This window comes from Salvelinus fontinalis, chromosome 17 (genome assembly GCF_029448725.1).
Source record: "Salvelinus fontinalis isolate EN_2023a chromosome 17, ASM2944872v1, whole genome shotgun sequence".
NCBI classification, from domain to species: domain Eukaryota; kingdom Metazoa; phylum Chordata; class Actinopteri; order Salmoniformes; family Salmonidae; genus Salvelinus; species Salvelinus fontinalis.
In genome coordinates this window covers 48,393,450-48,411,016 of record NC_074681.1, presented here as the reverse complement: position 1 = coordinate 48,411,016, position 17,567 = coordinate 48,393,450, and the positions used below count along the sequence as shown (strand labels likewise).

The window sequence follows — 17,567 nt, the reverse complement described above, 5'->3', positions numbered from 1 at the left end:
ATCACACCAGTGGTAGTAGATTTGGCAGACCTATTGGCATCTATTCCCTCAGACTCAGAATGGTACAGTGTGTTAGACATCAAAAATGGATTTTGGTCTGTGCCGTTGGCTGAGGAGTCATGACACTGGTTCGGGTTCTGTTGACAGGGGGAGCAATTTACGTGGGCTAGAGTACCGATGGGATTTAAAAATAGTCCCACTTGGTATCATTCTGCATTGAAAAAATTGTTAAAAGGGTGTACATTTGAAGGTTCTGTGTTGGTACAATACGTGGATGATTTGTTGTTAACGTCAAAACATGAAAAAACTCATATGCGAGACTTCACCACATTGGTTGACTATTTGGCGGAACAGGGCCATTAGGCATCTTATGAGAAAGCACAACTAGCAAAGCAAGAAGTGACATATTTGGGGGTTGCGATTTCTAAGGGCACGAAACACATTACCCGGGATCGGTTAGAAAGGGGGGAAGGGTCCCCATGAGAGGATAGAGTGGAATCAAGAGTGTGAGGAAGCGTTTGTCGAGTTAAAGAAGCAATTGTGTCAAGGGCCAGCATTGGGATTGCCAAACCTAAAATGACCATATAACATTTTTCTTCATGAACAAGAAGGACATTGTAGCGTAGCGCGCTGGTTACGCAAAATCATGGGAGTAGAGAGAGACCAGTAAAGTACTGGAGTAAATTGCTAGACTCGGTGGCAAAAGGAATACCACCGTGCCTTAGGGCGGTACAAGTGACTGAAATGGTATTGCAAAACCACGGCTTCCATTACAATGGGACAAAAAGTAGATGTGTATGTTCCACACGCAGTAGCAACCATAGTGAACAGCACGAAAGCACAACATGTTACTACTGCAAGATGGACAAAATGGAAGTTAACGTTAATTATGGCTGCAATCCCGGTAACGGGATGAGATGACAACAGCCAGTGAAAGTGCAGGGCACCAAATTCAAAACAGCAGAAATCTCATAATTAAAATACCTCAGACATACATGTTTCTTATATAATTTTAAAGGTAATCTTGTTGTTAATCCCACCAAAATGTCCGATTTCAAATATGCTTTTCAGCGAAAGCACTACAAATGATTATGTTAGGTCACACCAAACCACAATAAGCACAGCCATTTTTCCAGCGAAAGATAGCAGTCACAAAAAGCAGAAATATAGCTAAAATGAATCACTAACCTTTGATGATCTTCATCAGATGACACTCATAGGACTTCATGTTACACATTACATGCATGTTTTGTTTAATGAAGTTCATATTTATATAAAAATATCTGAGTTTACATTGGCGCGTTACATTCACTAGATACAAAAACATCCAGTGATAGTGCATAGCCACATCGTTTCAACAGAAATACTCATCATAAATGTAGATGATAATACAAGTTAAACACATGGAATTACAGATATACCTCTCCTTAATGCAACCGCTGTGTCAGATTTCAAAAAAACTTTACGGAAAAAGCAAACCATGCAATAATCTGAGACGGATCTCAGAACAAGGTCAAATTAGCCGCCATGTTGGAGTCAACAGAAACCAGAAATTACATGATAAATATTCCCTTAACTTTGATGATCTTCATCACAATGCACTCCCAGGCATCCCAGGTCCACAATAAATGCTTGATTTGTTCGATAATGTCCGTTATTTATGTCCAATTAGCTACTTTGGTTAGCGCGTTTGGTAAACAATTCCAAAGTCACAAAGCAAGTTCACTAAAACGTGACGAAATGTCCAAAAATTCCGTAACAGTCAGTAGAAACGTGTCAAACGATGTATTGAATCAATCTTTAGAATGTTAACATACATCTTGAATAACGTTCCAACCGGAGAATTACATTGACTTCAGTTGAGCGATGGAACGGAGCTGCCTCTCACGTGAACGCGCATGTTCAAAGCGTGGTCACCTCATGGCAGTGGTTACTCATTCCTGTCGCCTTCGGCCCCCCTTCACAGTAAAGTCATCAGACAAAGTTCTATTGACTGTTGACTTCTAGTGGAAGTCGTAGGAAGTGAAAACTGATCGATGTAATTTCAATGGGAGCTTGGTTGAAAATCGACCAGCCTCAGAAAAAATCCAAACAGGAAGTGGAACTTCTCAGGTTTTTGCCTGCCATATGAGTTCTGTTATACTCACATACAGTTTTAGAAACTTCAGAGTGTTTTCTATCCAATACTATAATATGCATATATTAGCAACTATGACTGAGCAGCAGGCCGTTTACTCTGGGAACCTCTGTGCACCTTTCATCCAAGCTACTCAATACTGCCCCTGCAGCCATAAGAAGTTAAATGGGGAAAATCTACAATTTCATAAGATTGATGCTTTGAATCCTGCGTCGTTAATGTCGTTGCCTGGGGAAGGTGGATTGCATTCATGTAACCCAGATTACTCCAAATCCTAGGCCTGATTTGCAAGAGACCGCATTAGAATTGGGAAAAGTATTGTATACAGATGGCTCTAGTTACATGACCACAGAAGAGAGGAGAGTAACGGGGTACGCTGTGTATGACAGAGGAATAGTGAAGGCTGGCCCAGTGTAGGCCTCGGTGTCAGACCAGGGGGTGTAGTTACATGCACTGGCCGAGGCTTGTAGGTTGTCGGAAGGGGAGAATGTAACAATATACACAGATTCTCTGTATGTATTTGGAGTAGTTCAGGATTTAGGTACATTGTGGTCACAAAGAGGCATGTTAACAGCGACAGGAACACCAACGAAAAATGGACTGGAGGTAGAGGCATTATTAGAAGTCTAATACAGTACTTAGTTCTCTGGGGGTACTCTTGAACCAAAAGGGGTACCCTAAATGGAGATAAATATTGTCCAGAAATGACCAAATTGGAAACTTCCTCTGCGTCTTTAACACAGAGGTGGTATAAATGATTCTAGCACTCATGCCTGGGATTGAACCTTATGACAGCTTGGGCAATTTGAAATATACCCAGTTCTGAAACCACAATATAAATCCACAGATTGCATTTTGTGCATTGTTTGATCAAAGCAACTTACACGTTCTTCGTCTGAAAGTAGTGTCATTTAGGGCTGTTATGGTGACTCTACTACTGCCACAATGGCAGTCACGAGTCATGACTACTGTGAAATTCCAGATAACCAGGCTTCTCCAAAACTGCGCTCTGATGCCACTGATGGCCTGGTACTCAGAGCTCTATTGTTTCTCTAATCACTCTGACATCAATGCAAATGCTATTGAAAATCAAATCAAGCACTTCATGAGAGGCCTGGCATTCAGAGTTTGAGCGGAATAGAACCTGTTGCGCAGTGAGAGCCAGCTCCTCATAGCTGGTTGATGCATGGCATGAAATAAGTGTTCCTATGAGCCCAAGTTGCGCAACATTTCTTTAGGCTATGCTACAGTATGTAATTGTGTGAAAAAACTGAGTTTTGATGGAATATATTAAAAAGAGGAGGATCCCATCAGCTTTCTCTAGACTAGGCCAACTATATGTATTTCTCAACTTTCCTAATATTAAGCACATCGATGATGTTAGTGAAATCGTGAAAATGTTTGCCCTGGCTACTCAATATTGAATCTAGCTAGCAAAAATGTTGCTAAAACAAACCAATAATTATACAACAACTACCAGCTAATATTACAGGCTGTGTAATAGGTATTTCTGTTTTATTTTTATTTTTTGTCATTAGTGTGTAGATTTATAAGGAAAATGTTATAGTTAATCCATTTTAGATTAAGGCTGTAAAATAACAAAATGTGAAAAATGTGAAGGGGTCTGAATACTTTGAAGAATTATTATCTTATGTAGCGAATAGCTAACGTTCACTCACCTTTCACGATCTGTTGCAAGTCGTCTTTCTAGCCTGAAGTCCAGCACGCTATCGACTGTACCCAAATGTATTAATTGGGGTTTTGGCCGATTGTAGCTAAAAACACTTTATCAATTGGAATCTTTAACATGGAAAGGGGGAAAAGTGTCACGACTTCTGCCGAAGTTGATGCCTCTCCTTCTTCGGGCGGGAGTCAAACAATTTAAAGGCAATGCTACTAAATACCAATTGAGTGTATGTAAACTTTTGACCCACTGGGAATGTGATGAAAGAAAAAAATCTGAAATAAATCAATCTTTCTCTCTACTGTTATTCTGATTATTCTTTCACATTCTTAAAATAAAGTGGTGATCCTAACTTACCTAAGACAGGGAATTTTTACTAGGGTTAAATGTCAGGATTTGTGAAAACTGAGTTTAAATGTATTTGGCTAAGGTGCATGTAAACTTCCGACTTCAACTGTATATTAAAACATTTCTTACCGAGCGTTTCCATAAATCAACGCAAGTTTGTTCAACTGTCTTCTGACTGTAATTAGAGTGATATTGATGTCATGCCGTGATGCCAGCAGATTACAGATTGCCTTTGCCTATCACTCATCATCTTCATGAATATAAGCAAGTTATCTCTGCTAAATAATCAAGTTGGGTTTCTCCAGAAAAAAAATATTCTAAATAACAAACTGGCTTCATTTACAAATTACTGAGAATATCTCACCCCATGTTCAAGAATTGCCTCTTTCTTGATCACTCTAGGTTAAAAGAAAATTAAATATTGTTACTTTTTAACAAAGTGATTATTATAAATTGTTTTTGAATTATATAAAAGCCCCTTAGATGTTCTCAGATATTCTCACAGATCCTAATGGAAAATGCCCCTTAGATATTAACTTAGAGTCCTCCAATCCTCTAAATCTTATTATTGGCAGAGAGTCATGGGCTACCATAGGGGAAATTAGTCTCACTAGTGTTGAGAAATGTGCTGTTTTTATTTAAAGAGCATATAAAAGTTAGAAGCAAAAGCCTACAACAATTTTAGCATGGGGGGACTGGTCTTGAACAAAAGATGAGATTTTTATCATCTTTCAAAATGCAGATGTTGATTTAGTTATGGATCCATAACGAATTACTGTGGGAATAAATATCACTGATTTACAGAAATATTGGAACAAAGTTTGTCTGATGAAGGCAAACTATTTTTGAATCTTCCAATCCAGTAGCTTACGCCATATTTTCCATTCCATCCTTTTTAATGGAATAGAAACACCATAATATTATTCAAATTAATTAAGCAAGTACCAGTCAAAAGTTTGGACACACCTACTCATTCCAGGATTTTTATTTTGACTATTTTCAACATTGTAGAATAATAGTGAAAACATCACAACTATGAAATAACACAGGTCTCCCACGTGCCCTGCATTCTGTAGTACAGACATGGCCTGCTCTCCCTTATGTAAGGAATTGGGCACTTCTCCATGTTTACTACAGTATGTATTGTACACTGCACAGTAGCCTAATAAACAAATAAACACATTTCATTAATAAAATACTGATTAAAAAATACTCTTCCAAAATGCAGATGTTGATTTCGTTATGGATCCATAACAAAATACTATGGGAATAAATATCACTGATTTACAGAATATTGAAACAAAGTTGTCTAATGAAGGCAAACAATTTAGAATCCTCCAAAGTCACTTTGTACAGCGCCATATTTTCCATTCCACCCTAACAGAAACCCTGAGGGTATTATTTTTTGTTTTTCTCTAAATAGAAACACAATAACATGGCCTTCAATGCAGTAAATAAAGTAAAGGCATTCTACACTGTAGCAGTGTGGAGGCGCTTCATTTAGTTAGTCTGACTTTTAATTAGTTGGAGGGTGTTGGAGGGCCAGTAGGAGGCACTCTTTCCTCTGGTCTAAAAAATATCCCAATGCCCCAGGGCAGTGATTGGGGACACTGCCCTGTGTAGGGTGCCGTCTTTCGGATGGGACGTTAAACGGGTGTCCTGACTCTCTGAGGTCATTAAAGATCCCATGGCACTTATCGTAAGAGTAGGGGTGTTAACCCCGGTGTCCTGGCTAAATTCCCAATCTGGCCCTCTAACCATCATGGTCACCTAATAATCCCCAGTTTACAATTGGCTCATTCATCCCCCTCCTCTCCCCTGTAACTATTCCCCAGGTCGTTGCTGCAAATGAGAACGTGTTCTCAGTCAACTTACCTGGTAAAATAACGGTAAAATAAAATAAATTTAAAAAATGTTTATAAATCTTATAAATCTCAAACAGCAAGCACTGTACAGGACACTTCATCATTTACAGACAGTAGGGCAAACTTACAGTAGGAAACAAAACAAAAGCAAAAATGCACATTTTAATAATTTTATCCATACAAATCTGTTTCATAACGTGTGCATGTGTTTTAAGAGAGGGGTTGGTTTATTAAACACTACTGGTGAGGAGGAGGGCGGGTGTTTTAGATTTCTGTTTGATTAACTGTTTTTTATTTTGTTTTTAGTTAGTCTGTTTTTTTGTGTTTCTATTTAGAGAAACACATTTAAATGAATTCCCTCAGGGTTTCTGTTAGGATGGAATGGAAAATATGGCGCTGTACAAAGTGACGTTGGAGGATTCTAATCATTAGATTAATGAATTAAGCCAAATTTCTTCAAATCAATCCCATATACTCTGTTATTACAAAAAAGGATAACGCCATTACGGAATACTGTCAAGGGCTTCTCAAAGATGCCCTCTGGTGGTCAAACTAGCAATAACTTGCAGTAACAGAAAAAATGGCAGAGAATTAAATGACATGCAACAGAATTCTGCGGCATAACACAAGGTGATCCGCAGTATGAAGCAACTTTAAAGGAGGAACCACTGTAGCACTGTGATAAAGTCGCTCTCACTACCCTGGAAGTTAATAGGAATACGACTTTTAGATCGTGAAAACGTCTGTCATACATGTCAGATTACAACACTGGCCGATGTCAAACAGTGATTCCTCCTTTAAAAGTTGTGAACTTACCCAGTGTCACGGCTTCATTGCTCCAGACCACCGCAAGGGGGAGTTAGAGCACTCATTATGCATTTGGGTTCCAAGGTTTTTATATGACCAATCATATCAAATGGTTCCAATGACGAATTTGACGCGAGCCACCCGTCCCTGGTGACGTTCTTTAGCAAAGATGGCTGACAAAACATTACGGTGGAAGCAAATGTAGGTAATTATAACGTTATAACGAGTCAAGCATGTACAAAAATGTACAATTGAGAGGAATATGTTAGTTAATGTGGAGACAAACGATTGTGCATATTTTTTTGTCATGAAGTTCATTTACGAAAATCACTATTAGCAAGTTAGCTGACAAGTTTAAATTAGCCAGCTAGCTAGCTAGTGTTATGACATGAGTATGAAATTGTAATTCCTGTTGTTTAATATTTTAGGGACTCCTGAGAAAACGAGCAAACCTAACTGTCGTCTTGTGAAACAGTGGATGTAAAGAATCTAGCTAGCTAAAGCATTTACTGCAAATTGAGTGTACAATTGTGTTAGATTGCCTTGCTTATATTTGCCATGCAATGCAGCTGAAGTAACATAGCTAGCTAACTATTTGTTTGCTTATTGTGTAGTGGAGGATAAAAATAACTGTATGCCTCTATGGATGTGTAGCTAGTTGCAGTATGTAGCCGATCTGTGTATGGACCCTAAAACGTTTGGTACGAATATTAGTTCAGAACCTACGAACCTCAGCTATCATAGTTGTTGTATCGACTTCAAGACGGAATGGCATTAATGAAGCCTATGGATTGAGTAGATTATAATAATTTTATTGTGACAAGGATGCAAGTCCTATATACATGTACTGTAGTTATTACCACGCATGAGATCCCCACATTGTAGCCTGTTCATTGAAGATATTCACTGATCATGTACTCTTCCTTGGCAAATAAAGGTGTGGTTCAGGTATGAATCTCTGTGATACATTCTTTTTCAGTCATATCCAATGCTAAGTGTATCGAACTCCATTCTTTGAAGGATGCTGTGTCTGCATGTATGTATTACAATTATACACTTCAACAGTGTTTACCACTCCTGCTCCTGGAACAGCAATGATTACACATTGTAACTATGCAATAGACTAGAAACATGATTTAAGAAAAGGCTGATTTGTAATTCATATATACAAGGAAAAAAACAGTACACTACACTTCCTATGCATATCTAACTCCCTTAATCTGCATTAATCTGAGGGCACAGGATATATGTAGTATTTCAATGAGATACTTCATTTCAACCAGTGGAGAATGTGAAACGCTTTATTGAAAGTTCATTATCCAGGTGTTATAAATACATAATACATGCATTATAACTATCATAATTGTAATATGATATTATAAATACAAGTTAAATCTGTACTTCAATGCACATATGGTGTTAATTCTTTTTAAAAAGAGGAACAAAGAGGAGGTGGGGAGAGAGGGGTAGAAGACAGAAAAGGAAAGAGGTTTTAACAGAGGAGCAGGGAAGACAGCATATGATTAATGAATTACAGTGCTACCCTAATATTCTCTCAGTTCATCACAATTACATAGTGTCTCTAGCGGTGTCTCCTAACCAGCTTGGGGTCCCAGTCGGCCCGAAGGTTATCTTAAGAGCGGGTGAGGTGGCGATGACGGGACTGGCTTTCTCTCCCACATCAAAACATACCTGCAGACGAGAGACAGATGGATAGAGAGGTGGATAGAGAGAGAGAGATGATTAATCTTAGTTTTTTTTATTCTAACACCGTCTGTCATCAAAATCATCAGGAGGTGAAATGCAAAACTGACCTTGGGTCATTAACTCTGGGACTACTACATCTCTATCTGTATTTCAATGTAAAGCATCTCTTTAATAATACTTCCTGTTGACCCGACCAAGTGGCCTCTCACCTATGATCATGCTGTGCCCTCTATCAGCCAGTTCAGATGCGGGAGGGGTTCACCAACACAGCTGATATAACTGTGTGTGTAGTCTCACCTGATGTCCACACTAAGTGGCTACAGAGTACTTTATGCTGAAAAAAACCCACATAAGGACAAACGATAGAAGATAATGTCATTAGACTTTTACATTACAAGATCACAAATGAATACATAAATACCACTTGAAGCTTGATGATGACTTGATCATTTGAATCCATTGTGTAGTGCTAAGGCAACAGCTGGTGAGGTGTCAGGTTCGCCTCTGTACTTAAAGGGTGATTATTCTAACTCTCTGTGAAATGCTGCAGATCTGTCCGCAGACGAGGTAGGAACACTTATCCCACACAGAAGAGGTGGATAGAATTCGACAGGTCAAGGTAGCCGTCTTCCTCCAAACTGTGCAGCAAGTTTAAGTACTGGCATGTCACAGCACTCCAAACATCTCTCCATAAGCAGAGAGAAAGAAAAGGTTTTGTGTGGGGGAGGAACCTAATCTCTGTGGTCTTCCTCCATGAATAGTGAACACTGAGGTGGTTCCGAAGTTATAGAAATGCAAGTTGTGTGTGCCTCTGTGAGTGGTTACTGACTGTATGTGACGCAGACACCTATCTGAGTGTACCTGAAATATTTAAATATAGAGGGCTATGTTTCTCACCACTTGGTTATTGCAAGGCTAACCCCCAGATAAATCATGACTTGGCAGCAACAGGGTCTTGATAGTCCAGTGAAAATGGCTGTGTTTATGTGGTGTACATCTGAAAATTAGCAGCTGACATCTTAAGTGTTTTTTAATTAATGCATGTGAGACAGGTTCCATGTACATCAAGACAGGCAGAGGAAGAGAGAAAAAGAACACAGAACAGTTTAATTACCTCTGGTTATGGACACTTTTGCCAGCAATAAAGCTTCCACGGCCTGTTCCTCGGACAGATAACATACATCTGGCAATATCTACATTTTCAACCCCTTGATCAACTTGCATTCTGAAAGTAAAGAAAATAACGTATTTTTTGTAGATACGGAGACAGTAACTGAGATATGACGGTTCAATCTAAAGCAGCAGATGTCATTTTCAGGATACGTCACTACAGCACAGAAAACTTAACACCAGACTGGTATTGAGGTTGTTCATTAGGTGATGGGCAACATGCATACAAAATAATATACTTACCTTCCTTGAAAATGAATTTATACCGCCAAAAATGACAATGTTGTTTCTTGAAAAAAAAGCATTGGAATTAAAAGTGAAATATTTAACCTATTAACCTGTTTCATTATTTATATATTAAAGGTTGATGAAGAACAACTCCAATTTCATACATCATTGAAAATTTGTCTACGAATAAGTAAGAATAAAAAAGTTTAACTAACTTCTTAGATTTGATGGAGACATTATACATCTTAGTAGATGCCATTATCACACAGTCCTTCGTAGGTGTCACGGCCATCGTAGGGAGGAGACAAAGGCGCAGCGTGGTATACGTACATTCTCTTTAACATAAGAATGACCACTGAACAAAACGACAAAAACGAACCGTGAAGCTATACAAAGAGTGCTGAACAGGAAACTACACATAGACAAGAACCCACAAAACCAAAAGGGAAAATGGCAACCTAAATATGATCCCCAATCAGAGACAACGAAAAACAGCTGCCTCTGATTGGGAACCAATTCAGGCCACCATAGACCTACATATACCTAGACATAACAAAACCCCTAGATATGCAAAAAACCCTAGACAATACAAAAACAAGCATACCCACCCTCGTCACACCCTGACCTAACCAAAATAATAAAGAAAACATAGAAAACTAAGGTCAGGGCGTGACAGTAGGTGTCCACTATGACTTCCTTTGTGTCGGAAAGAAAAGCTGAACAGTATTGGTAGTAGCCAAACTGACACTCCAAAAATTGCAGAAATGCAGGGTGGTTGATAGCGAAATTAGTTTTGTTCTCTAAATATTTTTGGGGAATAAAATGCATAAGGCTTGGTGCTCTATTACAACATTTTTGATTGCAATAATCTTTTAAAACTTTAAAGCCTTGTTTTTGCTTTCAGAATAATTATTTTTGATTGAAAATGAAAAAGTTGCGTTCAGAACAATTCTTTTTGATTGAAAATAAAAACGTTTTGCTCTCGACAAAAGGACACAAATGTACCTCCATAGCATATAACAATGTCTTCTCTCGAAGGAGCCATTGATCATATTTTTGTGATATTTATACCTCGAGAAATGTGTAATTTAACAGAGGGTCATTCACATTTTTCTTATTTGTCTGCTTCTTTAGCCCAAAATGCATTGCATGGTGCCGCTGCCAGAGATATTATAAAAATAATATAGGAATGTAATGAATGAAGAAACCCCCACCCAGCAGCCCCCACCCAATCACATTCACATTTTCATGCTGTGCCATGTTGTTGCTAAGCTAATCATCATGCAATCAAATCAAATCAAAGTTTATTTGTCACGTGAACCAAATACAACAGGTGTACACCTTACAGTGAAATGCTTACTTACAGGCTCTAACCAATAGTGCAAAAAAGGTATTATGTGAACAATAGGTAGGTAAAGAAATAAAACAACAGTAAAAAGACAGGCTATATACAGTAGCGAGGCTACATACAGACACCGGTTAGTCAGGCTAATTGAGGTAGCATGTACATGTAGATATGGTTAAAGTGACTATGCATATATGATGAACAGAGAGTAGCAGTAGCGTAAAAGAGGGGTTGGCGGGTGGTAGGTGGGACACAATGCAGATAGCCCGGTTAGCCAATGTGCGTGAGCACTGGTTGGTCGGCCCAATTGAGGTAGTATGTACATGAATGTATAGTTAAGTCAGGTGTGTTAGCTGGGAATGGAGAGAAACTGTGACACCAGTCAGGCCCTCGAGGACTGGAATTGCCCACCTCTGGGCTAGGGGAACTAACACAGCCGTGGGGGTGCCCCCATGCTGGTGGTCAGGGCATCAGCGTAGAGCTAACTCTGACTTTCTGCATCCTGATGGTAAGGAAGTAGTGGTACCACCTTATTGTGAATGGGTTTGCCTTCATCTGTTTCAGGTTCTCCAGTGGGATATGCACTTGGAATGTATTAAAGGCGGAAGCCTCATCATGTCAAATCACATATTGGGTTTATGTGGCTTTACCAAAGAGGGAATGGAACTGACAGAACTGAGTGCACCATCCGATAGTTATCATCTGAATGTTATCATCTGAATGTGTGAATGTTGAAGCTACTGATATCAGTCCACATGGATCAAAAAAATCCTTAATACCAAAGGCTGCTGTTGTTTGATATTGATAACATTTACAAAATACTAAAACTGGTCTCATGTACTAACTAATGGACTTTCTATCGACAAAGCTGGGAGAACAGTTTCACACTTATATTTTTTATTTGAGGTTTTAGGTTGGCTAAAAACGTGAATAAAATACATATGAGCATATTTCAGGAGAAAGACAAGACATGTATGCCCTGCTGCTGAAAAAAAGTAACATTAAACATTGAAAATAGTCTACTTTGTGTGCAATCTCTTTTTCACAAGATTTCGAAAACACCCACGAGCTTGTGGGTTCAATTTAGCTAAAAAGTTAACGTTGTGGCCACCTGGTGTCACGATTTTCAACATCCTCCTGAAGATGACTTCAACTCTCAGTAACACACCTCCCACTGGGCAGGTTTTTTCAGGCTAGTGGACAGAGGACAGAAGAGGAGAGAACCACATTGGAAACGACACAGGAGGAATCCCCCTTACCATCTCTCTCCCTAGCAGCGATGAGTAATACAGAGTGACAGATGGAGAGGTGTGGACAGTTTTGTCAGAGACGGCAAGTGTGTGTGGGCGTCTGCGTAAGTGGGCCAACTCAGCACAGTAATGTCTCAATTGTGTGGTACCCTCTGTTTGTTATTACTGTGCGTAAGCGTATGCACAGGTAATTCATTTTCAAACCATTCGAACAAGCCAAGAGAAAAAAAGACGGTGCATTTGGAAAGTATTCCCTTGACATTATCCAAATTTTGTTGCATTACAGCCTTATTCTAAACTTGATACAATTATTTGTTTTACTCATCAATCTACAAACAATACCCCGTAATGACAAAGTGAATTTTGTTGTTGTTGATATGTTGGCACATTTAAAAATTCATGTTCAGACCCTTTGCTATGAGACTTGACACACACACACACACACACACACACACACACACACACACACACACACACACACACACACACACACACACACACACACACACACACACACACACACACACACACACACACACACACACACAGACAAAAACATACACGCACTCTCCTCTCACACACACAGAACACACGCACACAGAACACACACACCACACCACATCAGAGGGAGAGGCTCCCCCGACTAGTGCAGCACGTGGCACGTGTTAATCATTTTCCAGGTTCTCTCTCATCTCTTGGACTCAGATGCCGAACCACACATTTGCCCCCACTCTCTCCGCAATCCTTAGTTCTGCTTAATGAACATGTTTGGTCGGTTCCAAGCCTATAGCTTTAAGGCACTGATACGTCTTTTTTCCAATACAAAATTTGTTTTCAATAACTTCTCCCTCATCATTTATGGATTTTATCTTGGTTTATTGTTAAATGGTCTGCTATCTTACACTGTAAGGGAGACCGGTGGCTTGTTAACATTTGTGTTAGCAGGTGTTTACTCACAATTTTGGTTATGCACAAGCGTTTACCCACCTTACGGAAAATTCCAATGTTTTCAGATGTCAAAAATAGTCTGTCAAGATAAGTCCATGTTCCGAGATTTTGGTTTTGAAGATCCAGCTATCTAAAATGAATGGACAAGATGAGCAGTATTTAATTTATAGATTTGCGGTGCTTATATTTTCCATTCAACTTCAAACCATTATATTGTCGTGATTTGGCGAGCCCATCCTGTTGTTTCTTGCAGTCTGTAAGCTAGTTTGTTTAGCTCAAACTACACAACGCTGTCATTAATTACTATTTCTGCTGTTTCATGGTGAGTGGTCTTACCAGTATCAGTCACTCTTTGATGCAGGGCGATATGAGCTAACTTCTCAAGGCTGGAATCCCCTTTTAGGGTTTCATGTGGGTCAGGGGGGTAGCTGTAATGTGGGATACCAGTGTCAGAGAAGAACGTTTTAGTCTTTAGAGGAATTTTGTGGCAGTGGTTGGATCCAAAGGCCATGTGGCAGTATAGTATGCAGGGCTAGCTCCAGCCATAAGTGACATAAGCGATCGCTTAGGGCCCCCGGGCCGCTAAGGGACTGAATTATTATTATTTTAATCATACATTTAAAAAGGAACTAATTTTGGGCTGTTAGAATAGTGGAATACAAAAGGTGCCATTCCGAAATTTGGATATGCATCAGCAGTTTTCCATTTGTTATGTTAGACAATGAGACTCACTCAGTTGTCACTCACAATTGTTTTTGGGATTGGTAAACTAGTCTAACCAGCTATCTAAACTTGGCCGAATTCTGTGCCCTTACGTCTGGGGATTTTGTTAGACACTCTCACTAGATATCGCTTTTAACATGGCTAAATGTCTTGAATTTCAGGAAATTTGCTTTAAAACTCGAAAAATATCTCTCCATCCCATGTCAAAATGTGCAGAATTGAAGGAAAGGCTAGAAGCGGCCCTGATAGTATGAAACGATAGTGAATGTGACAGGTTGTGCAGCCATTTACCCCACAGCACAATTAATTATCTGGGGATTTTGACTTGTACGTGTGACTGGTAAAGTCCCCCATAACCTCAAACATTTGCTGTATAATTTAGGACAGCCACACACCTCACACCTCCTTGAGTCAACCACCAAACTATAATGTACAGAAAACTAACCTGCCATCCAGCATGTCATAATGACAAAGCGAAAACTGGTTTTCAGAAATTTTTGCAAATGGATAAAAAATGTAATTGACCTTATTTACTTAAGTATTCAGACCCTTTGCTATGAGACTCTAAATTGAGCTCACGTAAATCCTGTTTCCATTGATCATCCTGGAGATGTTTATAGAACTTGATTGGAGTCCACCTGTGGTAAATTGAATTGATTGGACATGATTTGGAAAGACACACACCTGTCTATTTAATTAAGGTCCCACAGTTGACAGTGCATGTCAGAGCAAAAACCAAGCCATGTGGTTGAAGGAATTGTCTGTAGAGCTCCGAGACAGGATTGTGTCGAAGGCACAGATCCCAAGAACATAATGGCCTCCATAATTCTTAAATGGAAGAAGTTTGGAACCACCAAGACTCTTCATAGAGCTTGCCACCCAGCTAAACTGGACAATCGGGGGAGAAGGGACTTGGTCAGGGAGGTGACAAAGATCCCGATTGTCACTCAGACAGAGCTCCAGAGATCCTCTGTGGAAATAGGAGAACCTTCCAGAAGGACAATCATATCTGCAGCACTCAACCAATCAGGCTTTTATACTAGAGTGGCAAGACGGAGCCACTCTTCAGTAAAAGGGACACGAGAGCTCACTTGGAGTTTGCGAAAAGGCACCTAAAGGATTCTTAGACCATGAGAAACAAGATTCTCTGGTCTGATGAAACCAAGATCAAACTTTTTGGCCTGAATGCCAAGCGTCACGTCTGGAAGAAACCTGGCACCATCCCTTTCGCCACTATGGCCTATTTATTTCCTTACCTCCCTTATCCTACCTCATTTGCACACACTGTATATAGACTTTTTCTATTTTATTATTGACTGTATGTTTGTTTATTCCATGTGTCGAACTGCTTTGCTTTATCTTGGCCAGGTCGCAGTTGTAAATGAGAACTTGTTCTCAACTAGCCTACCTGGTTAAATAAAGGTGAAATAAAAAATAAAAAAATAAAATGGTGGTGGCAGCATCATCCTCTGGGGATGTTTTTCAGCGGCAGGGACTGGGAGACTAGTCAGGATCATGGTGAAAGATGAATGGAGCAAAGTACAGAAAGATCCTTGATGAAAACCTCCTCCAGAGTGCTCAGGAACTCAGACTGGGGTGAAGGTTCACCTTCCAACAGGACAACAACCCTAAGCACACAGCCAAGACAACACAGAAGTGTCTTAGGGAGAAGTCTTTGGATGTCCTTGAGTGGCCCAGCCAGAGCCCGGACTTAAACCCGATCTAACATCTCAAGAGATACTTGAGAATAGCTGTGTAGCGACGCTCCCCATCCAACCTGACAGAGCTTGAGAGGCTCTGCAGAGAAGTATTGGAGGAACTACCCAAATACAGGTGTGCCAAGCTCGTAGTGTCATACCCAAAAAGACTCAAGGCTGTAATTGCTGCAAAAGGTGCTTTAACAAAGTGCTGAGTAAAGGGTCTGAGTACTTATGCAAATGTGATATTTCAGCTTTCAATTTTTAATACATTTAATTTAATAAAACTGTTTTTACTTCATTATCATGGGGTATTGTGTGTAGATTGATGAGGGGATTGAAACATTTATTTAAAATTAATTTTAGATTTAAGGCTTTGGGCTAGGGTTGTGCCGTGGTGGAGATCTTTGTGGGCTATACTCAGCCTTGTCTCAGGATGGTAAGTTGGTGGTTGAAGATATCCCTCTAGTGGTGTGGGGGCTGTGCTTTGGCAAAGTGGGTGGGGTTATATCCTGCCTTTTTGGCCCTGTCCGGGGGTATCGTTGGATGGGGCCACAGTGTCTCCCGACCCCTTCTGTCTCAGCTTCCAGTATTTATGCTGCAGTAGTTTATGTGTCGGGGGGCTAGGGTCAGTCTGTTATATCTGGAGTATTTCTCCTGTCTTTTCCGGTGTCCTGTGTGAATTTAAGTATGTTTTCTCTAATTCTCTCTTTCTTTCCCTTTTTCTTTCTTTCTTCCTTTCTCTCTCTCTCTCAGAGGACCAGAGCCCAAGGACCATGCCTCAGGACTACCTGGCCTAATGACTCCTTGCTGTCCACCTGGCTGTGCTGCTGCTCCAGTTTCAACTGTTCTGCCTGCAGCTATGGAACCCTGACCTGTTCACTGGACGTGCTACCTGTCCCAGACCTGCTGTTTTCAAATCTGTAGAGACAGCAGGACCGGTAGAGATACTCTGAATGATCGGCTATGAAAAGCCAACTGACATTTACTCCTGAGGTGCTGACCTGTTGCACCCTCGACAACAACTGTGATTATTATTATTATTATTTGACCCTGCTGGTCATCTATGAACATTTGAACATCTTGGCCATGTTCTGTTATAATCTCCACCCGGCAGAGCCAGAAAAGGACTGGCCACCCCTCATAGCCTGCTTCCTCTCTAGGTTTCTTCCTAAGTTTTGGCCTTTCTAGGGAGTTTTTCCTAGCCACCGTGCTTCTACACCTGCATTGCTTGCTGTTTGGGGTTTTAGGCTGTGTTTCTGTATAGCACTTTGTGACATCGGCTGATGTAAGAAGGGCTTTATAAATACATTTGATTTGATTTTGATTTTATTTAGGTGTCCCGCTGGTGGGAAAGACGACGACAACATCCGGTGAAATTGGAGGGCGCGCAATAAATATCCGTGTCTTATATCATATAAAAGCTTAACTTCTTGTGAATCCAACTGCGTTGTCAGATTTCAAAAAGGCTTTACGGCGAAAGCATATCATGTGATTATCTGAGGACAGCACAACACAACATATTTTTCAACCAGCACAGGCTTCACAAAATCACAAACAGCGATTAAATAAATCACTTACCCTTGAAGATCTTCCTCTGTTTGCAATCCCAAGGGTCCCAGCTACAATATGAATGGTCGTTTTGTTAAATTAAATAC

At 40.0% G+C, this 17,567-nt stretch overlaps 1 long non-coding RNA gene across 1 annotated transcript; it reads right to left on the bottom strand.

The window, feature by feature from the left end:
• Positions 1 to 8,143: 8,143 nt before the first annotated feature.
• Positions 8,144 to 15,891, bottom strand: LOC129814508 (uncharacterized). Its single transcript, XR_008753294.1, has 3 exons — positions 9,663 to 15,891; positions 8,758 to 8,882; positions 8,144 to 8,533 (listed from the first exon to the last, which is right to left on the bottom strand). It is a non-coding gene; the product is annotated as an uncharacterized LOC129814508 (long non-coding RNA).
• Positions 15,892 to 17,567: the final 1,676 nt, after the last annotated feature.